At 39.7% G+C, this 26,941-nt stretch overlaps 1 pseudogene; it reads left to right on the top strand.

Annotated features, from left to right (window-relative positions):
• Positions 1-1,036: 1,036 nt before the first annotated feature.
• Positions 1,037-2,416, top strand: LOC104221313 (bifunctional aspartokinase/homoserine dehydrogenase, chloroplastic-like; annotated as a pseudogene).
• Positions 2,417-26,941: the final 24,525 nt, after the last annotated feature.

Raw genomic sequence — 26,941 nt, 5'->3', positions numbered from 1 at the left:
TTTATTACATGTTTGAGCCTAATGTGCTAAATGTTGCTTGTTACCGCTTTGATATTATCTGAACTGTATATATACACTGCTACGAAACCCCTCTCTTCTCTCTCCCGAGGAGTGCATGTTGGTCGTGACTTCTTTCTGTTAGTGTCATATCCCAAATAGAACGAGGTTCGAACAAGTTGCAAAGCCGGATGTTCTTTTGGTTACCGATACGCAACCCCCCCTCGGCTCGAGTTGTCCGCTCGGGTAAGCCAGGTCTAGAACAAATAAACCCATGTTTTAAACCTAGTATAACAAGACCTCATGCTGGATCCCTAGTGGGAACACTTGTTTGCATCATGTGCATTTTGACTTTGGGGACTCAACACAGGGGTTGGGTCCGTCTACTACAGGTGTACCCAAAATAACAGACCATCTTGATGCATCATATGTGCTACATGTTGCATTTCTTCGAGGGTAAAAGGGTCATTTGGCGGACTAATGATAGTTGAGGGCAAATGAAAAATGAAAAAGAAAAAAAAGAAAAAGAAAAGAGAGAGTGAAGTGTGAAGTTAAAGCGAGTTGGGCCCAATTATGTTGTTAAAAAAAGAGCTTGAAAATTAAAAAAAAAATTGCACTTTTTCAGCATTTTCCGAAAATCAGAAAATCAAAAAAAACAAGAGAAAAAGAAAATCCAAAAAGATTTTGCATGTTTCATCATTTATCAAGAAAAAGCAAAAAAATATTTTCTCTAAATTAGTTATTTTTTTTAATTCTCGCCCGTATCCAATATGCCCGAACTACGCATACTTGATTCTCGTCTTTCGGGGCGTGATACGTAGGCAACCCATATAGGGTCCGATCTTCCTAGTCTTAGGTTCCTGGCTTCGAGGGCCGTAGCCAAATCTTGTATCTCTAGCCACTTTTGATCACATTGGCCATTTTTACAAAATATGGCTATTTTCGCAAAGTGATTTGTTTAATTGTCTGAAGAGTCTTGATTCCACAATTAGGTGCCTCTTTACTTTAAGGTCTGTCCTTGTCGAATTTGTTTTCTATGATGCTAAAGCCTTTCTTTGTTTTAATGATTGTGAGTTCAAAATTGGAAAGAGGAGAGTTGAGGTTCGGCATACGTGCTGCTGTTACAAGTGAAGAATACTCATTGGATGGAGCTATAGAAATTTCTCAGCTTCCTAGAGGTGACAACTGGTCTGTTCATAAATTTAGCGGTATCTGTGTGGGAACCTCTGATGGAATTCGCAACGTTGATAATGTAATAATTCAGGATCGATCATAAAGAAAGTTGGTGGTTGTGTCTGCAATGTCAAAAGTCACAGATATGATGCATGATCTGATTCAAAAGGCCCGGTCACGAGATGACTCGTACCTTAATGCATTGGGTGTTGTTCTAGAAAAACACAAATTGACTGCTATTGATCTACTTGATGGGGATGAGCTTGCTAGTTTCTTATCTCGTCTTTATCATGACATCAATAGCCTAAAAGCCATGCCCCATGCAATATATATTGCTTAATTGTATTGCAGCTGGTCATGCAATAGAATCTTTCTCTGATTTTGTTGCTGGGCATGGAGAGTTATGGTTTGCTCAGTTGTTGTCATCCGTTGTCAGAATGAATGGTGTAGAGTCTACATGGGTGGACACAAGAGAGGTGCTCATTGTGAACCCAACGAGCTCTAATCAAGTTGATCCAGATTATCCAAAGTTTGAGGAAAGACTTGAGAAATGGTACTCTAAGAATCCATTAATGACTATCATTGTCACTAGTTTTATAGCTAGCACTCCCCAAAATATTCTTACCACTTTGAAAAGAGATGGAAGTGATTTCTCTGTAGCTATCATGGGGGCATTGTCTAAAGCACGCCAAGTCACAATTTGGACAGATGTTGATGGTGTCTATAGTGCTGATCCAAGAAAAGTAAGTGAGGCCGTAATACTGAAGACACTATCTTATCAAGAGGCGTGGGAAATATCATATTTCGGTACAAATGTCTTGCATCCACGGACAATTGTTCCAATGGTGCAATATGACATTCCTATTGTTATAAAAAGTATCTTTAACCTCTCTACACCTGGAACAATGAACTGCCGATCCACTGATAATGAATAGGAGGATGGACAACGATCAATATTCCCCGTCAAAGGATTTGCAACAATTGACAATGTGGCTCTAGTGAGTGTTGAGGGAACCTGAATGGCTGGTGTTCATGGTACAACTAGTGAGATTTGTGTTGCGGTAAAAAATGTTGGTGCTAACGTAATCATGATATCCCAGGCTAGTAGTGAGCATTCAGTGTGCTTTTCTATGCCTAAAAAAGAAGTGAAGTTTATTGCTGATGTTTAGAGTCTGGGTTTGGTCAGGCTTTGAGTGTCGGGAACCTTTCTACAGGTGTAGATTTACTTATCGGAGTTGGAGCATGACGAAGCCCCAGGACATCTAGTCAGGATTGCTCATTCAGGGTTGGATTAAAAGAAGATTTTCTTTTCTTTTGTTTATGTTTTGAGTCTGTTTTTATTTTTATGTTTTCTTTTACCTTTTAGTTTTGTATAGTAATGTCGAGTTTTATTATTACTATTGTACCTTCTATTTTGCATTTGAAAAGGTGTGTAATAAATCAAAAATAAAAAAAAGATTTTGTATTTTATATTTCCGTTGGGAATTTTCTTTAGAATACTAATTGTAGAAACGAAAAAATATATTTTTAAGGAGGTTTTTCCTTTAGGCAATTAATATATAGAACTTAAGATAAAAATTATTTTATATTTCCTTTACTATATTAGGACCAAAAATTCAAAAAAAAAAAGAGAATTTTCTTTAGTACCTCTTTAAAAGTTTTTTGTTAAGATATTAAATCCAAAAATCCAAACGATTTTCTGTTGAGTTTTTTCTTTGGGAAATTGATGAAAAATGACTTGAAAAAAAAATCTTTTATTTTTATTAGAACTTTAGGACATTGTACATATAAGAAAAAAAAAACAACAATACTTTTTCTTTGGTATATTTTCAGAGTTTCTTGCTTAGGTAATCAAAAATTCAAATCCAAAAATAGTTTTTTTATCTTTTTCATGTCTTGTTTCGAAGTCTTTTCTTCAGGATATCAAGTAAAAATTTAAAATATTTTTCTTTGGTCTAGCCTTTAGATTTCCTTCTTAAAAAAGAAAAAATATCAAAAAAAAAATAATATATTTTTTCTCTTGTAAGGATTTTCCTTAATAATTTCTCATAGAGTATTTGTTTCAAAAAGAAAAAATATGTGCTCATTAAGCTTGAGTTTAGAATAGGTTATAGAGCATTCAGTCTAGAAAATTCAAAAAAAAAAATTTGCTTCTTTTATTTCCTTTTTCTCATTAGAGTAGTCATTAAAAAAAGAAAAAGAAAAAGAAAAAATAGAACGTTAGTTTGTTTCCTTTATTCCCAATCTTCCAGAACTGCGCAAAGATCTGATTCATGCGGGGCCATGATACGTAGGCAACCTACGTAGGGTTCGATCGAATCATTTTTTATTATTATTAAAAGAAAAAAAAAGAGAGATAAAAGAAAAAAAAAGGGTGAAATTATGGGATGTGAGAAATGAGAAAGAAGAAAAAGAGCGATAATCAGAAAGAAAAGGGGAAGGAAAATGAGAGAGCTAAGAAGTGCGAGAAAAGAAGAGAAAAGAGAATATTCAAATGGATAAATTGGGATGATGCCAAGTGACCTTAAGACCCTCGAAGTCATTCTGGAATCATTAATTGTTATTAGGTGCATTGCACACAATGTGATATTATATTATGTTAAATGCCCTAATGCTAACGTGATGACTTCATTTTGTTATATTCATAGCAGAAGGGTGGTTGTTTTGTGGTTTTAAAGGGGTAACTCTTCTCTACAACATAAAGTCAAAAGGCAATGGCAGACAACAACAGAACTAAGTTGGTTGATACCGGTGCCCGAAAGCAGTTGGTTGAACAGGACAATAGGTTGGTTGAAGAGGTAAAGATGTTATGACAACACATGGAGGACATGTATCAGGCTTGGATGTCTGGGAAGGCACCACCCCCGCTACCACCTAGCTTCCTAGATGCTGCCCTTACCCAAAATCCGAACGCAATGCCAGATGATCCTCCTTACTCTCCAGATCCACCCGCTTATCATGGCTTTCCCAACTACCCTAGTAGCTCCATCACTCATCTTCCAATTACCTTTCCCAAAAATTGCCCTCCGGTCTTATCCACCATCCCCAACAATGATCACCCACTCAAAGCTCATGATGCCCAATATTACCCCTCAAAGGTTGCCCACAAGGTTCCCAACTCATACAAGCAGGGCCCGCGGGATGAGCCTCATGTTGAAAATGAAAAGTTCACAGGAAGAAAGGGGAGAGATGGATACCCAGGAGGCTGAAAGGCATAGAACAGTCCTTAAAGAACAAGCAAGGAACGGGAGACCAGGGTAGCATGTCTTACAAAAAATTGTCTATGTCCCCCGACGTTTGTCTGCCTGCAGGGTTAAGGTGCCAAAGTTTAACTTGTATGATGGGTGTGGGGATCCGGTAGCCCATTTAAGGGATTATTGCAGTAAAATGAAAAGTGTTTGCGAGAAAGATGATTTGCTGATGGCGTACTTCAGTGAGAGTTTAACTGGGGCAGCTTTGGAATGGCATAATCGTCAAGATGCTGGTAAGTGGCCTACATTGGGTGACATGGCTCAAGATTTTGTTCGATACTTTCAATATAGATTAGGTGTTGTCCCAAACCACTCCTCCCTATCTCAAATGGAAAAGAAACCCAAGAAAAGTTTTAGCGATTTTTGGCTCAGATGGAACGAACAAATTGCTCGGGATAGTCCTCCCATTGATAGAAAAGATGTTGGTGAGCCCTGATGACGACAGGGTCCAAGGGTCGTTCTTGCTAAACGCTTTCAGCCTCAATGTCGACCTCATGGATATGCTTGTAATCCTCTCCAATGCTACTTCTCCCCATAGAACTCCCAAAGTCGTACATCACTTTCCCGATACCCTGTCCACAATGCACCACCATATGCTCCACACCCACAAGGCCCGCGATGGCCCACACCACTTCCCCAAATGTCTTATCCGCCACCACGGCCTGCCAAAATCACCCTGGATTAGGTTTTCGGCCCAATCAAGCATTTAAGAACGAGAGGTTGCTGAAAAAAGAAATGGCTTTCACCCCTATTGGAGAATCATATGCCAGTTTATTCCAAAAGTTGAAGCAATTGGACATGTTGAAGCGGATTTATATAAAAATACCAAACCCTTTATAAAAAAAGTTTGATTTTTCTCAAAGTTGCGCATATTGCTCAGATGCCCCGGGGCATGACATAGAGAAGTGATGGAATATGAAGAAAGCAATTCATAAGCTTATTGATGCAGGTGACATTGTCGTGCAAAATCCAGATGCAGCGGACACTAGCCAAAGTCCATCGCCTGTTCGTAATGAGACGCATATGGTGAGTATGATGTGCTTTGAAAGGGAATATGAGAATTCTTTTGAGGTCCTCGAAGGTCCACGCGTTGTAAAGTTTTCAATGCTATCAGAGGTTGATCTTGAGAATGAGCCAGCAAAGGGAACCCAAAAGCAATTTATTAAGAATAATGTGATGGAAGTTTGTGAAGGTCCCAGTAATGTTGGTGCGGAATTTAGTGGCTAAGATGCCGAGCTTGGCAATTGGAAAGACGTTCCTTTCTTGGTTAGCCACAAAGGAGTTTTGGTGGTTTATTTAGTTGTCATTTCTGTTGTCCGGGTTATTTCAGGGTTGTAATCCGAATATTGTCTTGTGACTCAAACCCTCCTATCATTTTATTTTGCCTAGTTTGTTTAGTCATAGTAGCCCGTCTAGTGTTGTCTAGGTTTGTTCTAGGTTTGTAACCCCAGTTTAGTTTGTTTGTTTTGTTGTTCAAAACCTTTCACCATTTGTCTAATGCAACTTTCTGTTCTCTGTTATTTTTAGTCATTTTTGTTTCGTTCTCTTTTCTTTTTATAGTTCTTTTCCTGTTAACTCTAGTGACATGACATGCACGAGTAATTCTCAACCTGGTTTTAAAATTCAGCTTAGTCACGAAGCAATGAAACAATGTTGAAGATGTAGGGACATTTGAGGGAAATAAGTGAAGGCATTTTGAGATCACTTCAAGCCCGAATTATGTGAAACTGGGGCAGATAGAACATAAAAATACACTATTGAAATGCATCATGCTGCATCAGGTGAAGATAACGACAAGTTTCCCCCAAATTTGTAGGGGGCCGTTCGTGGTAGTGAGAGTGAGAGTGTTGTCCAATGGTGCTTTGTATGTAACAGATGTAGAAGGCGAATGTGTGGATATGGTCATCAAGTGTGGCGCAATCAAAAGAAGTTACAAATATTTTCCTTGGTTTGTTTGATTGTGTTGTTTGTACTTGGCATGTTTTAAAGATTGGAATGACGAAGGCATTTTGTTCTGCTATCTAAACACCTTATCCTTCGTTAACCTTTTGAGCCTTGTTTATTTTCTTTCATACCCCTCTTTTGGAATCAGTAGCAAAGATCAGAAACACACGCGTGAAAGATAAGTAAAGGAAAAGGAGAAAAGAAAAGAACGAAAAGGGAGAGAAGAAAAATGAAAATCAAAAAAAGAAAAAAAGAAAAAATATGAAAAAAAAAGAGGAAGAAAAGAATGAAAAGAAAAAAATAAGAAAAACAACAAAAAGAGAAAAAGAAAGCAAAAAAGAGAAAGAAAAGAAAGAGAAAAGAGAAAATCACAACAACAAAGTAATTCCTATGTCATGAACTATGTTTGACCTGATTCCTTTCAAGGATACGTAGGCAGCCTAACAGTTCGGTCTCAACAAAATAAAAATCCAAAAGTCCCCAAGCAAGAAACTGGGGCAGAAGTTGTGGTTGTTGTAAGAAATCTGATTCTGAAAGTTGTAATTTTGAACCCATATGAATTGTTTTGAGCCTTTGATATCCTTTCTTTTTAACCCTATCCAAAAGCCCACGTTATGGTCCAAAGAAAGACCCTTCGATCAATCTTCGAGAGATTCCAAGTCAAGCAAGGAGAGGTAATTCACATCAGGGGCAACACTCTGGTCCAAGCAAAAAAATAATGAAAATGAGAGAGTCTTATTAGTGAAAACCCTTATGGGCACCGTAGGGCGACGAGAGCTGAGAGAAACCAAAAATGAGAGAGTCTTATTGGTGAAAACCCTCGCGGGCACAGTAAGGCGGCGGTAAGTTGAGAGAAAGAACAAATTGAGAGAGGCTTGATGGTGAAAACCCTTCGGGCACTACAAGTCGAATAAGGATTGTGAATCAGATTGGATAATCGGAGCATTTAAGACCAGTTTCACGGTTCATGGGTATAACAAGAGTTTAATATCAGACTTGTTTGACAAATTAGGCCACTTAATCAACATGTGCATGTCATGGTTATTAGAGTTGGTATCCACTTCTGATAGGTTTCTACTTTGTAGTCTTCTTGTTAGGAATCATCTCTTTCCTTTGTCGTTTACTCTGTTCCTTTTGTCTTGTTTACCTCTTATTCCTGAGTCCGTTTGGTCAGAATAAGTGAGAAATGACTTCAAAAATTTACCACCAGCTTTCCAATTGCACAAAACGGGGTCTGGCTGACACATCAAAATGTCATAAGTCAGGAAAGAACAACAAGCGCACTAAGTTGTTAATAATCAACATGCTTTGGGGTCCATGAGAAATACAAAGGTTTGGTATATTTCAATTCGTGAACAGTGCAACAGACAGAGGATGTTAGGTGAACGGGTCAAAGGTATTCTCTACGATGAGATCAACAAAGAAAGTGTTTAACTAGTGACATGCGAGGTCTTCCAAGCAGAAATCAAAGTTATCGTGACAAATGAGGGAATAGTAGACTTCAAGTCCAAGTCTAGTGATTTAAGTCAGGAAAAAACAGCATGCGCACTAAGTGGATGGCAATTAAAGTGCTTTGGAATTCATGAGAAACACAAAGGTGCAGTCTTGTTAACACAAGAGCACGATGCAACAGATGGAGGGTGTTAGGTGGACAGATCAAAGGTATTTTCAGTAAAACAAAAAGGTTGGTAAATGTCAGTTCATGAGTAATGCAACAGATAAAGGGAATTGGGTCTGAACGGAGAAGGGGTATCTTCTGTGATAAGGACGACAGAGAAAGTGGTTAGTCCATAAACAAGCAAGGTCCTCGAGTGGAAATCAGTTATCATGGGAAGTGAAGAAGCAATTGCCCTTAAAGTCAAGGCCACAAACCAACCACCACATTTTAATCAGTCCTCGAGCAAGGTCTTCGTTTGTTTCGGAGAAACCCTCCACATGGAAAAGCAAGCACCAGACAGGTTTGACCGTAAACTTTCAGGACCCTCCTGGAAAATATGACCTAGTTTAAATGTTCAGAAATAGCATAATCTAGCATAAATGCATCCCAAAGGAATGTAAGTTGGCTTAGAAGTTTGCATGTTCGAGATAGGATTCAATTAGGAGTTTCCAGGACCCTCCTGAATAGTGGGACTTAGCTTTAAGATTTTGATTAGATAACAACATTTAGCGTAGACTCTGTTGTAGGGTAGTATAATTCAGCCATAGAAGTTGTCACCCTTAAGATAAAACTTGACCTTTGATTTTCAGGACACTCCTGGATAATGGGGAGTAGTTTAAGACCTTCTTAGATAATAAGATGTAGCGGAAGTCACATCTTTAAAAGATATAGCTTAGATATAAAACTGTCGTTTAGTTAAGAGTTGTCAGGACCCCCCTGGATAATGGGACCTAGCTTTCAAATTCGTAGTAATATTTGGTAATATGATTCAGTTTAACACTCACATCTGTGCCCAACCACCAAACTAGGACAAAAATTTTTCTTTGTTTTGTCTATTTTATTGAAATCAGGAGCCCGCCTGGAAAGTAGGGAATACATTTCAAGTCAGCAATCAGGAGCTCGCCGGGAGAACAAGGGAGCACAATTCAAGTTTTAGTTTTCAAGTTCTTATTGATATTTGGAAATGTGGATAGTTTTACACTCACATTTGTCCCCAGCCACCAAACTGGGACAGAAAATTTTCTTTGTTTTGTCTATTTTGTTGAAATCAGGAGCCCGCCTGGAGAGTAAGGAATACATTCAAGTCAACAGTCAAGAGCCTGCCTGGAGAGCAGGGAATACATTTCAAGTTAGCAGTCAGGAACCCGCCTGGAGAGCAGGGAATACATTTCAAGTTTAACAGTCAGGAGCCCGCCTGGAGAACAGGGAATACATATCCAGTCAGCAATCAGGAGCCCACCTGGAGAACAAGAGAGTACAATTCAAGATTTAGCTTTCAAGTTCTTATTGATATTTGGTAATGTGATTCGTTTTACACTTACATATGTGCCGGATACCCAAACGGGGGCAAAAAATTTTCTTTGTTTTGTCTATTTTGTTGAAGTCAGGAGCCCGCTTGGAGAGCAGGGAATACATTCAAGTTTAACAGTCAGGAGCCCGCCTGGAGAGCAGGGAATGCATTCCAAGTTTAGTAGTCAGGAGCCTTCTTGGAGAGCAGGGAATAGATTTCATGTTAGCAGTCAGGGGGGCCCGCCTGGAGAATCGGGTCAGTTTTTACTTTAGTCAAGCTCAGTTTATAGTTTTCTTAGTCTATTCTTTAGTTTACTTTCATCATTGCATCAATAGTACAAGTGGCTTACAATTTTGCTAACAACTCACAAATCTTCCTAGTGCAAACTGGGGCAGAAAAATTTCTTTGTTTTTTCTGTTCTGTTGTAATCAGGCGCCCACCTGGAGAACAAGGGGAGACAACTCAAGTTTCAAGGGAAAGCAGTTTCGAAGGAAGACGGTTCAAGTTTTAGGGGAAAATGATTCAAGGTGCAAGGGAAAACAGTATCAAGTAACAAGAGAAGACGGTTCAAGTTCAGCAGTCAGGCGCCCACATGGAAAAAAAAGGGAATTCTATTCAGAATGCAATGCAGGTCAGTAACAGAAGAAGCTCGCGTCAAGAATGCGAGTCAGTAGTCCTAGATGATCAACCGAAGTTTGCCACAATAAAGGAAAAAGAGAGAAAGGCAACAAGTTAATCCAAATGCAGAAGTTGATGGAGGATGTGAACTGCTTAAGACATGGTAGAAGTCACAAGCACTACAGGTCCGGTCTTGACCAAAAAAGCTGAAAAAGAACGAGTTAGCACCTGCAGCTAACAAGCGCCAAGGTTCAAATCTAAAGTCTGCATGAAGAACCATTTAAGGCTCAAGATCAAGCTTCAGAAGACTTATATATAGGAATCTTGTAACTCATAGTTGATAGGCTTAGCTAGTCTTTTTCATGTTTTGATTTTGATGTAATAATAGGACTGCGGACCGGAACCTCGGCGGAACGGCACCTTGACCAGATCTCCACCTCGGCATACTCCATCATCTCACTCACCTCTGAACTACGCGTGGCCTGATTCCTTTATAGCCAAGGATATGTAGGCAGCTCAGATACCAGGGCTCGGTCACATTCCCCCTTTCTCTTAGCTTTAGTCTCTCCCAAATAAGGGTCAGGTCAAAAACCTGTCTAGTCATTCTTTGTCCGAAAACGCTTCGCGTTTCCAGTCAAAGAGGGGCAGCTGTAGACATGCGATTTTTGACTCTCCCCAAGATTTTTTATTTTTAGCATGTAAATATTTAATTTAGGCCTAATATAGCTATTTCAACTATTTTTAACTTCTTTACTTTATTTTCGTCATAAAAATGGAAAATTACGAAAAAATATATTTTTAGCTTACGTATCTTTCATAAATTTAAATAAAAATATACAAAAATAGTACTTATTTTTATCTTTATATAATTTTGAAAATAAAAAATATATAATAGTTTCATGTTAGCCTTTGGCATGGGGTAGTATTTTTATCTTACTTTAAAATGAGTCAATTAAGGTGTTGGATCATAATTGTATGGGTTTTAGAACCCAATTCTTGGCCCAATTCGGATTAGTCAATTAAGCCTAGGGACCCTTCTAGACTCTTCTTTGGAATAAAAAAACAAATAAAGAGGACCCTAAGGACTTAACACAAAAGACCTAGGGACTAATGGGCAAAATACACAAAGATACACCTAGACCTAGACTCTACCTATAAATTAGTGCTTAAAAAATCAAAAAAAAGGGAAAAAACAAAAACAAGTTGAAAAAGGCTGCACAGACAAACGGCGGATCTGAGAGTCCCCCCCCCTAAACTTTTTCTTCTTCACACCCTCACGCCTCTGCTCCTTCTTCAGATGACAACAAAAGAACACATCTGATCTCCATTTTTTCCTCCACACCCTTTAAGCTAGGCTTCTTATTCTTCACTAAAAACCCACATAATCCTTAAGTTAGAACAAGAACACAGCCTTCTACTCCAAAAGCTATACATCCCTTTTTTTTGCTTCATCTCCGGCGAGTCAATGCAAAAAATCCGGCCAGTCATCGGACCCCTTATGAATCCTTAGAACTCGAAGTCTACTTTGTTGGCGAACCAGTGGTTTTTCCGGCAACTCATTCGACGTTTTCTTTAGATTTCAAGCTTCTTTGCGTTTCAGCCTTGCTCCTCTATTTTGTACTTCTGAAAATTTAAAGGAGCTATTGTTGTTTGTTGTTGATGTTGTTTGTCTGCCGACCTCTCTTGTATGGCGTCCTATTAGTTAGAAATTGACTGAATCCGACTTGGGTTTTGAGGTGATTTCCTGGGCTGTTTTGATGTTCTGTTGCAGCTTCTCACTCGAACAAGAGCTGGGATCAATCCTTTCCCTTTTGATTTTCGTTTTGGTCAAAATTCTGTTATTCCTATGCAATTAGCCTCTGTTTTTGCGTTAAACCTTCTTTGCATTCCAGATTTCCATTTGAAGTTTGAGTCTACCGACGAGAACGTTTTCGTGCTTCATTTGGTTTCGACTTTTGGCTTTCGAGTGTGGGAATGGAGTTAAGTCGAGGTTGATTCCGGTTCAAGTTTCTGGCGAGGTTCGGCTTGAGACCGTTGTTCTTCATTTCCGGTTTGAGGTTCGAGTTTCAATTTTTTCATATACATGTTTTTGAGTCAATTCAGTGTTTGATTGCATTTGGATGTTAGATGTTGTTGTTGTTCATGTCATAGTAGAATGTTTGAAATATTTGCTTCCATTTGTTCATGTCATTTGTTAAGTGTTTGAAATATTCTTCTCTATTTTGGCATGTATGGTACTTAACTGTTTGTATCTGATTTGCAGCAAAATTTCCTAGTGTGATTAGAAACCAATCCGATAGTAAACTAATTAAGAAGAAATAGCAGAATTAGGGTTGTTGATACAGTAGTAGGTACAGGGGAATCTTGTGGATGATTTGTTGAGATGAGTCGTAGGGTTTGAGATTGTTTGCTAGTTTGCCTTTCCTACAACCAAATCTATAATCCATTTAGCAAATTTCATGGCCCTCGCAAAGTTGCAAACGCGCAATTGCTTTAGGCACGTTAGTTTAGTAATATTACCTTCTTAAATTCGGGTGCGCATTTATGTGACCCAAACCCAAATCTCAACTATATTAAAATATGTTGAAAGCCACATGTGCATTTATGTGATGTGGTTCGAGGCGTGTTTTATTAGCGTTGCAATTTTCTTTTTAAAAATGAATAAAAGCTGTTAATAAGTTAACATTGAACCATAGGCTAAAACATGTACTAAAATCAGATAATTAAGCCGAATACAACAGTTGGGTGACCGTGCTAGAACCACGGAATCTGGGAATGCCTAACACTTTCTCCCGGGTTAACAGAATTTCTTACCTGGATTTCTGGTTCGCGGATTGTTAAACAGATTCAATCTTTTCCTCGATTCGGGATTTGAACCGGTGACTTGGGACACCATAAATTATCCCAAGTGGCGACTCTGAATTTAAATAAAATAATCCAGTTTCGATTGTCACTTTAAATTGGAAAAAACTCACTTATATACTCCCTTACGGGGGTGTAGGTAAAAAGGAAGTGTGACAGACCCTATGTTGGAAAGGCGACTGGGGAGTGGAGACCCTATGCCTAAATAACTTCAACTAGGGAGTGCAGACCCTATGTTGGAAAGGCGACTAGGGAGTGGAGACCCTATGTCTAAAATAAAATCAACTAGGGAGTGGAGACGCTATGTTGGAAAGGCAACTAGGGAGCAGAGACCCTATGTATAAAATAAAATCAACTAGGGAGTGGAGACCCTATGTTGGAAAAGCAGACTAGGGAGCGGGACCCTATGCCTAAAATAAAATCAACTAGGGAGTGGAGACCATATGTTGGAAAAGCATACTAGGGAGTGGTGACCCTATGTGTAAAAGAACTTCAACTAGGGAGTGGAGACCCTATATTGGAAAAGCAGACTAGGGAGTGGAGACCATATGTCTAAAATAAAATCAACTAAAGAGTGGAGACCCTATGTTGAAAAGGCGACTAGGGAGTAGAGACCCTATGTCTAAAAATAAACTCAACTAGGGAGTGGAGACCCTATGTTGGAAAATCAGACTAGAGAATGGAGACCGTATGTCTAAAAGAACTTCAACTAGGGAGTGGAGATCCTATGTCTAAAATAAAATCAACTAGGGAATGAAGACCCTATGCCTCAAATAACTTCAACTAGGGAGTGGAGACCCTATGTTGGAAAAGTGACTAGGGAGTGGAGACCCTATGTTGGAAAAGCGACTAGGGAGTGGAGACCCTATATTGGAAAGGCAACTAGGGAGTGGACATCCTGTGTCTAAAATAAAATCAACTAGGGAGTGGAGACCCTATATTGGAAAAACCGACTAGGGAGTGGAGTGTCACGATCCAAACCGATGGGCCGCGATGGGCACCCGGTACCTTGCTTAACCGAGTACCAATGTAGCGTATCTTTCTTATTACATCACCAAATACACATGACATATAGGCCTAATAGGCCAACATGATCCTTTATAAACTCAAAACATAGGCCGACAAGGCCGTACAATCTGTCACGTACACGACATATGTCTATAAGCCTCTAAAAATACATAATTGTCATAAATATCGGGACAGAGTCCTGCCATACAGAATAATACACGTCTAAATTATACTAACCAAACGAGAAACTTCGAAGCAAATGGAGCGCACCAACATCTTCCGCTGAGTTGATAGCCTACTTAGAGGGCTCTCGACCTGTCTATCGGGACCTGTGGGTATGAAACGCAGCGTCCCCAGGCAAAAGGGACGTCAGTATGAATAATGTACCGAGTATGTAAGGCACATACATAAATACATAAGAGACATGGAAGACATATAGAGTACATTACTCAACCTGTAAGTCTGAATAACTTTGTAAATCATAAATTACTTTTAGCATCATGCATATGCGTGTGAATGTCATGTCGTACATAGGTACATGTTTCATAACATCATCAGACTCTGAGGGTATCCCATCATATCATATCGGCCACTATGGGCAAAATCATCATCGTATACCAGCTGATCAGGTAGTGCTGCATATATAACGCCATAACCTTTCCTATATCCCATATATATATATATATACATATATACGCGTATATAACCCTATTTGAATCATATTTTAGCCATTGTGGACAACATCATCATCATATACCAGCTGATTAGCTGGTGGTGTGTATATAACGCCGTAACCTTTTCCCATATCCCATATCCCATATATTTACATATATGCGCGTATATAACACTATCTGGTCATGGGTCAATGCACATGTATGAAATGCATGAAAAGTACGTTAATAAAATCTTTCAGAATTTCATTAGACCATTTTGTCTTTGAGAAATATCATAAAGTAAACTCTTTTCAACTTTCATATTTTTTTCTAAGACCCATGAACAGATGATAAAATATTATGCCACATGGAAATTCAAGAACATAGATATCTCTAATACTTCTATGAATAGAGTCATTCATGGAATTTGTGAAATTGCATGTTCCATTCATATCGTATGGATCATGCCAAAAGAAAGAAGGGATAGCCTTAACATACCTGTCCCTTAAATTATCTGAACGAATCTGTTTCTGCGAAATGCTTGAACGAAATTTATACTTTAAATTTGAAATTTGGAACAAAATTCTTATCTTTGTTCCTATGTTGAAGCTTATGTTTCTAGCTTTCAACTTTAACTTTAAGACTTGGTTGAAGTGTTGGGATGAATAACTTTTCAATTTCCAACGTCTTTGGTCTTGAAATCAAAGACAAAAGGAATTGTCGCACCCTTTTTTTCTCGCGAAATCGGGCTTGTGACATTTAGGAGGACAACTCGTTCCATTTTGGGAATTGGGTTTTGGAACTTGAAGAGTCGCCACCTAATAATTAAGTGCATTAGGACACTAAGAAGGGTTTGAGTTTGAAGAACCATAGTTCGGGTAAGGGCTAGAAATTATCTCGAGGGGAAAGTGTTAGGCACCCCTCAAGATCCACTAGTGTGGTTCCCGGCCATGTTACAATTGTGACTTCACATAATCAAGTAAGCAATTAAGGGCATTAAATAAAAGGGGATTTTCACATCTTATTGCAAGCAAATTGAAAGGTTGAAGAGATTAAAAAAAACGGATATTTTCGGACAATAAAACAAGTCAAAAGAAAAGGGGTCCTAGGTTTACAAACAATATGGATCACGTCAATGCAATACCCGACAATCGCTCCTCGGAAGATGGGTTGCACGTGGTATTAGCGCATCGGTCATCATATCCATATCTACCCTTTCCCATCCCGTTAAGGTATTAAGCGCAGAATAGTATCGTTACTTATTGCATGCTAGTACCCGCCCCAATCCTATCAGTCCCGGAGGCATTTGGGACTACTAGTCCTAAAGGGAAGGGAGATCTGGTTTTCAAAGTTTTAATAGGACAAAATTCTAGGGCGAAAATCAAAACCTATAGGGCAAGTATGGGAAGAACATATAACAGTTTAAAGGGCTCAAACAGGCCTCCTCATTTAAAGACAAATTGTTTAGCATTTCTTGCATGTACTGGTTATGGTCTAAAATCAAATTAAAGCATGGGATAGGTTGATTCATCACATATTTCTCAGATGAGGAGTCCGAATTAGCCTTCCCTGGTTGTAATTTATCAAAGACTGATGCAGTTAATTAATTACCTAATGGCTTGCCTAAGTGAGACCTATAGGCATGATATCTAGTAGTGCTTGCTCTGATTTTAAAGAAAAGTTACTGATTATAGAAAACATTGCAGATGACATAAGCGAACCAGATTCAAAGGTTACTCCTATAGGCATGATTTGTAGGCATTGTTGGTTTTAAAACGATTATGAAAGTGCAGGCATCCTATAGACATGGTATCTAGAATGCAATTGATTATTATTTAACCTATGACTGTTTGCCTAATGATAGATGTATAATGCAGAATCATATAAACAGGTTATCTATATGATACATGGAAGTGAAGAAAACCTATAGACATGATCTCTATATATGCAGAAGTGCAGAAAACCAATAGGCATAATTTATATATGAAATGCATAAATGAAGAATCCTATACTCAGGATTTCTATATGAAATATAGAAGTGTAGAATCCTATGGTCAGGATCTCTATATGAAATGCAGAAGTAAAAACAGGTTGTGATTGCAGGAATAAATACATAAGATCATGATGTCTACCTGTATGCATACATAAGTGACCCTCCCTTTTTCACTAGAACCCCATAAGTTATTACGACATATTACATACCAGAATGAATTAAGAAAAAGGTGAAATTACATCAGAAATTAAGCTACAACCAAGGAGCCTAATTCAGACTCAAAGTCCAACAATATGAGGTGAACCAACTTCCAGGAACAGATTTCCAAAGCCTTCTCTTATTTGGGATATGTCAAAGTTCCCTAAGAGCCTCGAGTGGACTCCGGGCAGTGATTACAACCCAAATATATTGTAGAACTAAGATAGTGCAGTGTGGAAATGCCAGCCCTCAGATGTCCAAGTTCAGAGGGAACTCAAGGTCCCAAAGCAAGGTTGATAAGAAGGGGGGGCAGAACTTAGAATCTAAGAGTAAGTGTAAGTGCATAGAGGGGATTTAGGGGAAGGACATGACAGGCTGGTGGTCATGCCCAGCAATCAGGAGTGCTGGCACACCCCTAACTAGCCTATTAGCCACATTTTGAGAGTTAGGATCCATTGAGGATCAGGTTCAAACCTAAGCAGTAATTTGGATGCTGTCAGGCCATGAATCTTAACTCAAACACATAGAAGGGAGTGGCGCATAGGGAATTCATAACAAACAGCAGATGCAAAGAGAAAAAAAACAATTTACATAGTTAACATTAATCACTGAACATGAACAACAAAGTAAACAAGCTTGCAGAAACTATAAATAAACACATAGGGGAGTGAGGCAGAAAAGTTAAATTAGAATATACCAATTTCAGGGAAAACAAACAAGTAAAAGCAGTCTTGAGAAAGCCAAGTTGCAAGAAGACAGTTCCAAAAGATCTCAGAGAGAGTATAATGTTGAAAGAGTATTGTAATTGAGAGGTGTGTGTGTAAAGTGTTGAATTCGAAGTGTTGAACTGAAGGTTCAAGGTTGTCTAAGTGCAGAAGGGTCGTGCCCCTTTTATAGTGCATAAAACAAGTAAGAAAAAGTAAGGGAATAGATTGCAATCAATCACACAGAAACTCCCTTCAGTTAAAGGATTCTGATTTCAAACGGGTAGAAGACAATTAAGGAATGAATTGGATTAAAATATTTTCCAAAGTAGTACAAAAAGGGCAAATACATAGAAACTATTTAAGGCAAAAGACCAATGGTACACAGTTTGTGCAAATAAGGAAAGGCAATCAATCAATAGCCAGTAAAATCGGAAATATAGTTTTGGTATGAATGAATCCAACCAGAAAAGGTGAAGAAAGGTTTAATTAAAGAATATCAGCAACAACTAATCGAACCTTATTAAAAAGGAATTCTGAATCAATCACAAATTGGCAAACCTTTTTTGAAGGAAGAATTCTTCATATATAAAGCATACAAACATGTCAATCAGGAAAGAACTGTCATGCTAATTAGAAAGATCTAGTATAGAAAAGTTCAAAGTCATAAACAAAGAATTTCAAGTTCAATACATAGACTCGAAACAACGCAGATAAAGCGCAGAGTTCCAAAGTAGAACCCTAGTCCGAACACCAGATCAGAACTCGCCGAAAAATCCCAAATCCTAGGGTTTCCAACTCGAGTAAGATACAAAGAGGAGGAGGCAAGTAATTAAAACATGCTTAGGAATCACTTTCAGAGACTTATGAGAAAAACAAGCAGATACAATAACAAGTTCGAGGCAAACATAGTGAAGAAACTGATTTGAAGCATAAAGACATATTTTAAGAAAAGCTCGGAACTTAAACAGGTTCAGAGGAGAAAACAGGTAACATAGCACTTAAGAGAACAGTAGATGAAACATGTTTAGAAAGAACTCAAACAAAGTCCAGAAGAAGGCATATAAGAACTAAGAGCTTAGTAGAAAATACAGTAACGGGACATAGGGTTAAACAAACACATAAGATAAACGTGTGAAAGCATGACATAGAAACTAGTAGAAGAAAGAACGGAGCATAGTAGAAGAATATGCATAATAAAGCAAATATAAGAACACAGGGGAGGATCATGCGAGGCATAAAAATAAAACATAAGAGCATAAAATAGGCATATACACACAAAGAAAAGAAGAAGAAGAGTCAGAAAACATTTTGAAAATTTTTCAGAAACCCTAAATCGAAGAGAAACAAATTTTGAAAGAGAAGATTAGGGAAAACGTTTTAAAACACCAGTAGAACACAGATATAGCGTGGATCTAAGAAAAACACACAGAGAAAAACCTCGAATAGCTAGGGTTTTAGAGAAACCCTAGAAATGAGAAATGCTTGGAAGAAAGTCCGATCTTGAGTCGAATGAGGTCAGAAAAGGCTTCTAGTGCTTGAATATGCCGGAGCATGGCCGGAGAAGCCATAGATCTACAGATCTGAGCAGGATCTAAAGAGAACCATCAGAGTCGGGCTTCAAATCATCGAACATCTTAGGTTTGTTTGTGAGAGAGGGTGAGTACAGGTCATCCATGGCCTGAGAAGCCATAGATTCTGGTGAAGTAACGATTGAAAAGGGTGGAAGTCGACTAGGGTTTCGAAGAACCTTCGAGAGTGTTTGAGAGACGAAGGGATTCAAAGGTGGCTAGTTAGGTGAAAGTGATTAGGTTTAGGGGTGTTTGGGAAATTGAAAAGGAAAGGGGAATTATGGCCGTTGATCAAAATGATCAACGACCTGTATCAAAATGGAATCCGGGTGGGTTTTTTAATTGGGTCATGGGCCGGGTAGAAGATGAAATTGGGCCGGTCTAGCTGGGGGTTAGGATTGGGTTAATTCGAGGGATAAAATTCAAATGTAAATAGGCTGTAATTGTAATGAAATGAGGCTAAATGTTAAATGACCAGTTTTTCCCTTTTATTTTATAGAAATGGTAAAAAATGATTTTAAAAGCAAATTAAAAGTACTGAGCCAGTTAATAATACAAAAATATTAATTTAAAAATACTGGAACAAATTTTACAATTATAAAATGCCATTAATCTTAAAATAGGCTAGAATTGCAGTTATATGCAATTTAGTCTTTTAAATACCAAATAAATTTGTAAAAATATACAAAAATTACCTTAACTATATTTTGGTATAAATATGGGAATAAAATAAATCATTCACAAAATTGATAATTTTGGGAATAATCATGAATTTTGTACTGCTAAAAAAGACAATAAATTGATTTTAAAAATCTTAAAAAAATTAGGAAAAAAATACCAGAACTCTTGGACATGCTTATTTATGCATGTACATGCTATTTTGAAAGTATTTTATTTATAAAAATACATAGGGAAAATTGGGTATCAACAACTGCCCCTCTTTACCCGGGAAGGATGAAAGAGTTATCGGGTAAAGATATGATGGCCAATTTTGACCGAATGAAACGATTTGAAGAATTTTGACCGAGCTCTGGTTCCTGAGCTGCCTACATATCCCTGGTCTTACAGGAATCATGCCATATGTAGTTCAGGATCCATTAGCGGAATATACCGATGGAAATTTTGAAGAGCGGACGCGATGTTCGGGTTGAGAAGGATGGTCAGAGTTTGATAAGCTGCGGGAACTAGAGCGAGATCACTCCTGCTGAGACGACCATTGCTAGTCGGTTTACCTGCAAGTGAGCGTATATTGTGCATAAATTTAAACGTGATGCAAGTTCCCATTGGACCATGAATGCTTTTCTCGGACGGTTAGGATGATGTCCTCGGACCATGACGTCCTTGGCCATGAAGCATATGATAAAGGATTCGCATGCTATGAAATGATGTTCTCGGGCTATGATAATGATGCCTCTGAACTATGATGCCTTTGAATAATGATATGCAGGAGATAAAATGCGGTCCCCAGGCCATGGCATGGCATTCTTGGGCTATGCAAATGGTGCCTCCGAACAATGATGCCTTTGGACAATTTGGCGATCTTTTAGCCTATGAAATGCAGAAGCTGGAGATATTTCAGCCGATGCAAGACGTAAATAAAAGGTGGCGAAATTTCAGCTGATACAAGAGTGATAAAGTGGTGATATTTCAGCCATGCAGGATGGAGATAGTGCTTAGTCTCGAAAGGCAGAACAGTAGCCTTATGCAATACAGAGCAATGCAAGATGGAGAGAGTGCTTCTCGAAAGGCATAAAGGTAGCCTTATGCAATGAAGGAATGCAGATGGAGGTAGAGCTTAACCTCGAAAGGCAGAAAGGTAGCCTTATGCAACGCAGGAATGCAGATGGAGGTAGAGCTTAATCTCGAAAGGCTGAAAGGTAGCCTTATGCAATGCAGGAAATGAAGATAGAGGTAGAGCTTAACCTCGAAAGGCATAAAGGTAGCCTTATGCAATGCAGAAAATGCAGATAGAGGTAGAGCTTAACCTCGAAAGGTAGAAAGGTAGCCTTATGCAATGCAGAAAATGCAGATGGAGGTAGAGTTTAACCTCGGAAGGCAAAAAGGTAGCCTTATGCAGGGAGTAAAAGGGCAAAATTATGATAGAATTTTCTTAGCTGGTTGCGGATTGAGATATTGCGACTGCTGGGGATACTATGTCTGCTGAGAGCACTGTGTGCGGACAGTAGCTGTGAGTAAGTGCAACGGTTCTGAGAGTTATATTCCTAAGCAATGTGAGTCTCGTGAGTGTATTGTATATTTGATGATTTTTCAACTCAAGTGCCAGCATCCAAAGAAAAATCGTGAGTTTGTAAAGGGGGGAAAAGTTAGTTCGTATCCCCGCTGGATTTGCTTGACCTGCTCGGCTTTGATCTGGTGATATTGTACGTATCATTGGGGTAGCATTGCTAAACAAGGCAATTTTAGTAATGAACATGCATGATTTAGTAAAGAAATGTGATAATAAATACATAATTAAGAATAGTTTTCTTTAGATGAACTGATGACAGCGACGTGGTCCAAGATACTGCAACTTCTCTCGCTCCGGAATTTTGAGGGTCCTCCTCAAAATTCTGCCCCAGTTTACCAGGATGCTGCTTCCAACGGCTGCTTGCTTCGAATGGCTGAAATCACTTCGGAATTTTGAGGAGGAGGGTCCTCCTCAAAATTCTGCCCCAGTTTCCAATAGCGGGGGGAGTGGAAATTTTATTGAATTATGACTGAACCCATAGGGCTGCCTACGTATCCCCTCTTAAATGGGAATCAGGTGAGGCGTAGTTCAAATTACATCATATGAGGAAAGCATAAAAGTCACACATAGTATCGCTTCACTACATCTGAATTGATCGGCTTCGGCCAAACTTCACCGTCCATTTCCGCAAGTATGAGGGCTCCCCTGTTAGAACCCAATGAACCATGTATAGACCCTGCTAGTTGGGACAGAACTTCCCTTTGGCCTCCTCTTGATGTGGGAAAATCTTCTTTAACACCAGTCGTCCCGGGGTAAACTGTCTCGACTTGACTCTTTTGTTGAAGGCTTTGGACATTCTGTTCTGATAGAGCTGACCGTGGAAAACTGCATTCACTCTCTTTCCATCTATAAGATCTAGCTACTCGTAGCGACACTCTACCCATTCTGCATCGTCAAGTTTGGCTTCCTGTATGATTCTTAAGGAGGGAATTTCTACCTCGGCAAGGATCACTGCTTCTGTACCATAAACCAACATATAGGGAGTTGCCCCGGTTGATGTGTGGACTGTGGTGTGATATCCCAACAAGGAAAATGATAACTTCTCATGCCACTACTTGTGCTTTTCTATCATGTTCCTCAGTATCTTCTTGATATTCCTATATGTGAGGTCTGTAAGCTGTAGAATTCTTGTGTTTGATCTTGAAGGTTTCACACATGGCTATCATCAGGTCGCTGTTGAGATTGGAACCATTATCAATGATGAATGACTCCGGAATTCCGAACTTATAAACAATGCGGTCGCGGACAAAATTTGCTACCACTTTCTTAGTCACTACTTTGTACGATGCTGCTTCAACCTATTTGGTGAAATAATCAATTGTCACTAGAATGCACCTGTGCCCATTTGATGCGGCAGGCTCGATAGGTACGATAACATCCATTCCCATATGGCGAACGACCATGGCGAGCTTGTTGCAATTAGCTCGTTTGGAGGCACCTTTATCATGTCTGCATGTATCTGACAGCGATGGCATTTTTGAACATACTAGATGTAGTCTGTTTCCATAGTCATCCAAAAATAACCAGCTCGGAGTATCTTCTTGGCTAAGACAAAGCCGTTCATATGCGGACCGCAGGTCCATACACGAATTTCTTCCAATAGCCTGGATGCTTCTTCTGCTTCGACACACCTTAGTAACTCCAAATCAGGAGTCCTCCTATATAGGATTCCTCCGCTATGAAAGAAGCTATAATATAGTCTCTGAAGTGTGCGCTTCTGAGTAGGATTTGCGAGTTCTGGATATTCTCCTTTCGTCAAACATTCCTTGATATCATGAAACCAAGGTTTTCCGTCTACTTCTTCTTCTACATGAGTGCAGTAAGTTGGCTGATCATAGATCTTTACTGTAATAGGATCAATGAAGTTCTTGTCGGGGTGCCGTATCATGGACGATAGGGTAGCCAATGCATGGGCAAACTCATTCTGAACTCTGGGAACATGTTGGAACTCTGTCTTTGTGAACCTTTTCCTCAATTCCTGTACATGATGCAAATAAGGGAGTATCTTGGAGTTCTTGGTTGCCCATTCTTTTCGGACCTGATGTATAAGTAGGTCTGAATCTCCGATCACTAGCAATTTCTGAATGTTCATGTCAATAGCCATCTTGAGCCCTAAGATGCAGGATTTGTACTCGGATATGTTGTTGGTGCACAGGAACCTGAGCTTGGTAGACACCGGATAATGCTGACCAGTTTCTGATACTAGGACTGCTCCTATGACAACTCCTTTGAAATTTGCTGCTCCATCGAAAAACATTCTCCAACCGTCATAGGATTTTGCAATGTCTTCTCCTATGAAAGATACCTCTTCATTAGGAAAATACTTCTTTAGAGGCTCGTATTCTCTATCCACGGGATTTGTAGCAAGATGATCTGCCAGTGCTTGTCCTTTGATTGCCTTCTGAGTCACGTAAACAATGTCGAATTTGGTCAGCAAGATTTGCCACTTGGCTAGCTTGCCAGTGGGCATAAGCTTCTGAAAGATGTACTTCAAGGGATCCATTCTTGATATGAGGTAAGTGGTATATGCACAGAAATAGCGCCTCAACTTCTAAGCAACCCAAGTCAGGGCACAACAGGTGCGTTCTAATAAAGAATATCGGGCCTCGCACGGGGTGAACTTCTTGTTGAGATAATAGATGGCCTGCTCCTTTCTTCCTGTTTCATCATGCTACCCTAGAACACAACCGAAAGCTCCATCCAGTACTGCAAGGTAGAGTAATAAAGGTCTACCCGGCTCGGGCGGGATCAAAACTGGAAGCGTTGACAGGTATTCCTTGATTCTGTCAAAGACTTTCTGACAATCATTAGTTCATTTGGTAGCGGCATCCTTCTTCAACATCTTAAAGATTAGCTTACAAATGACCGTGGATTGAGCTATGAACCGGCTGATGTAGTTAAGTCTTCCCAAGAAACTCATAACCTCTTTCTTGTTCTTCGGTGGTGGCAATTATTGGATGGCTTTGACCTTTGATGGATCCAGTTCTATTCCTCGATTACTCATAATGAACCCAAGTAGTTTTTCGGCAGGAACCCCGAATCCACATTTGGCGGGATTCAGCTTCAAGTTGTACCTTCTTAGTCTATTGAAGAACTTCCTCAGATCTTCCATATGGCCATTGGCTCTCTTGGATTTGATGATGAAGTCGTCTACATATACCTCATTCTCTTTGTGTATCATGTCATGAAAAATAGCAGTCATGGCACTCATGTAGGTGGCCCTATTATTCTTTAACCCGAACGACATCATCTTGTAGTAATACATCCCTCATGGCGTAATGAAAGTCGTTTTCTCCGCATCTTCCTCATCCATCCATATCTGATGATACCCAGCAAAACAATCAACGAACAACTACAGTTCATGCTTAGCGCAGTTGTAAATTAGAATGTGTATGTTCGGCAAGGGGAAGTCATCTTTCGGACTGGCCCGGTTGAGATCCCAGTAGTCGACACAGACTCTAACCTTCCCGTCCTTCTTCGACCTTGGCACAATTTTGGCTAACCATGTTGGATATTCTACTACCATGAGAACCTTGGCTTTGACTTGCTTGGTGACTTCGTCCTTGATTTTCAAACTCATGTTAGGTTTGAACTTCCTGAGCTTCTATTTTTCTGGTGGACATGTCGGATCAGTTGGCAGTTTGTGAGCTACAATAGATGTACTGAGAACAGTCATGTCATCATAAGACCAGGCAAATATGTCCTCCTATTCCCTTAGAAATTTCGTGTACTTTTTCTTTTCTGATGGTGATAGATGAATGCCGATTCGTGTTTCTTTGACATTTTCTGCATCTCCCAGGTTGACGATCTCAGTTTCGTCCAGGTTAGACTTAGGTCTATTTTCAAAATCCTCAACCTCTTTAACAACCTCTTCTGGTATATCCTCTTCTTCTGAGTCCATATCCGTTTGTTGCGTTGCCTCGTCACACGTCACAATCGTCGGTTCATCAAGATAAGTAATAGTAATGCCCGAAGCTTTCCGGGCCCTGGTGGTTCTAATGGACCAATTATTGAGGCGTGCCCCTCGGCTCACAGCTTGTATAGAAGGACTTTCCTCCCCCTCTTCCTCAAAAATGACACAACAGTCCATATTATCATCTTCCAAAAACAAATTCCTCATCGCCGCTAGTGCTTCCTCTTCTCCCGACCCATATATGATATTGGCGGGCTGGAAAGTCTGTTCCAAGCGAGGTATTGGATGCTCCAGTGGGTAGTAGGGACTGCACCATGGTGGCAACCAGTGGTTGAATTCCTCCCAAGTGTATTCATATCCCAAACCAAAAGTGGTACCATGTTTCTTCAACTTGATAGGCTTAGCGATTCCTTGGAGATTCTTTCCAAGTCCCCTGCCAGGTTCGTATCCGCACCAATTTAATATACTTTCAATTTTGCTATCCCACCATTTGTCTTTGTCCACGGTGTTGACTCGCTCAACGTGATGGTAGGTTTCTCCTCCTAGCTTCCTTCTTCCTCCGATTGTTGGGATGGTCTGGCGACTGTATATGGGATTGCTACTGTTGTCGTGAATAATCACATCTTGGTGATTCACTCGAATTTCACTGCTTGATGTAGGGTTGATGCCATAGCCCCAGCGGCATGGATCTAGGGCCGTCATAGTAGCAAGTTGTAAGATGCAGGGACGTCTATCACTTGAAAATCAACGACGAACCAAGTCGGTCCCATTTGCAGACACAAACTGATTTTCCTAATAGTTGACCTTTGGGATCCATTGAAAGCTTTGACATTGATGGCTCCATCCTTGATCTCGTGCAGGCTCTTTCCCAATGTTCTAAGAGTCACCAATGGACAAATATTGAGGCTGGATCCTCCATCAATCAGGACTCTGGTGATGAAATGATCTTCGCACTGCACAGTGATGTGCAAGGCCTTGTTGTGGCTTATCCATTCAGGTGACAGCTCATCTTCGTGGAAAGTAATTTTGTGACTCTCCAATACTTGCCCCACCATGTTTGTCATTTCTCATCCAGTTATGTCGCTAGGACATATGCCTCGCTTAGTACCTTCAATAAGGCATTCTTATGTGCATCAGAGCTTTGTAGCAGAATCAAGATAGAGATCTGGGCTGGCATTTTGTTCATCTGATCAATGACCGAATACTCTTTGGCTTGTATCTTCCTCCAGAGATCATCAGGCCTAGTCGTATTGATGGTTGGTCGTCTAGAGGCCTGCTTACTAGACTCAGCTAGATGTTCTAGGGTATAAACCTTGCCGGTTCTTGTCATACCCTGTGCTGCAATTGCTTCTCCAGATTTAGTTTTCCCTTTCCTTTTAGCCTCGGTGGTGTAATCCCATGTTATGGCCTTCGTATGGAATGGTGCTACGGCTGTCATCGCCACTGGGATGGGTACCTTTGCATTGGATGGTAACACAACCACTTCGAATGGTACAGGTGTCTTTGGAGACCCAAACTCACCCTCAATAGGTCCTAGCATCTTTGCAGAAGAAGGTGCTTCAAACTCAAGTGGTATGGACATGTCTACTTTAGCGTTTTGAGAAGGCTGGATATGGACCACGATCGGATTAAGTGTAACCGTTGGTTCCTTTGTTTCTTCCCCTTCAGCGATCAATCTGATCGACCCTTTAGGGGTCCCAATCGTCCTCTATCTCAATCACGTGAACGCCTCCACCCTTGTGGTCAGGAAGAGGGTTGTTGCAGACATTTGGAGCTAGCTCCTTTGCTATGATGATCTTGTTATCAATCCTTCAGAGAGCGGTACTCATCAATGGTATGACCCTTCATGTCGGAATGGTA

Source organism: Nicotiana sylvestris, chromosome 8 (assembly GCF_000393655.2).
Source record: "Nicotiana sylvestris chromosome 8, ASM39365v2, whole genome shotgun sequence".
NCBI classification, from domain to species: Eukaryota; Viridiplantae; Streptophyta; class Magnoliopsida; order Solanales; family Solanaceae; genus Nicotiana; species Nicotiana sylvestris.
Note: the sequence above shows the minus strand (reverse complement) of the source record. Positions and strands in the feature narration are given on the sequence as shown.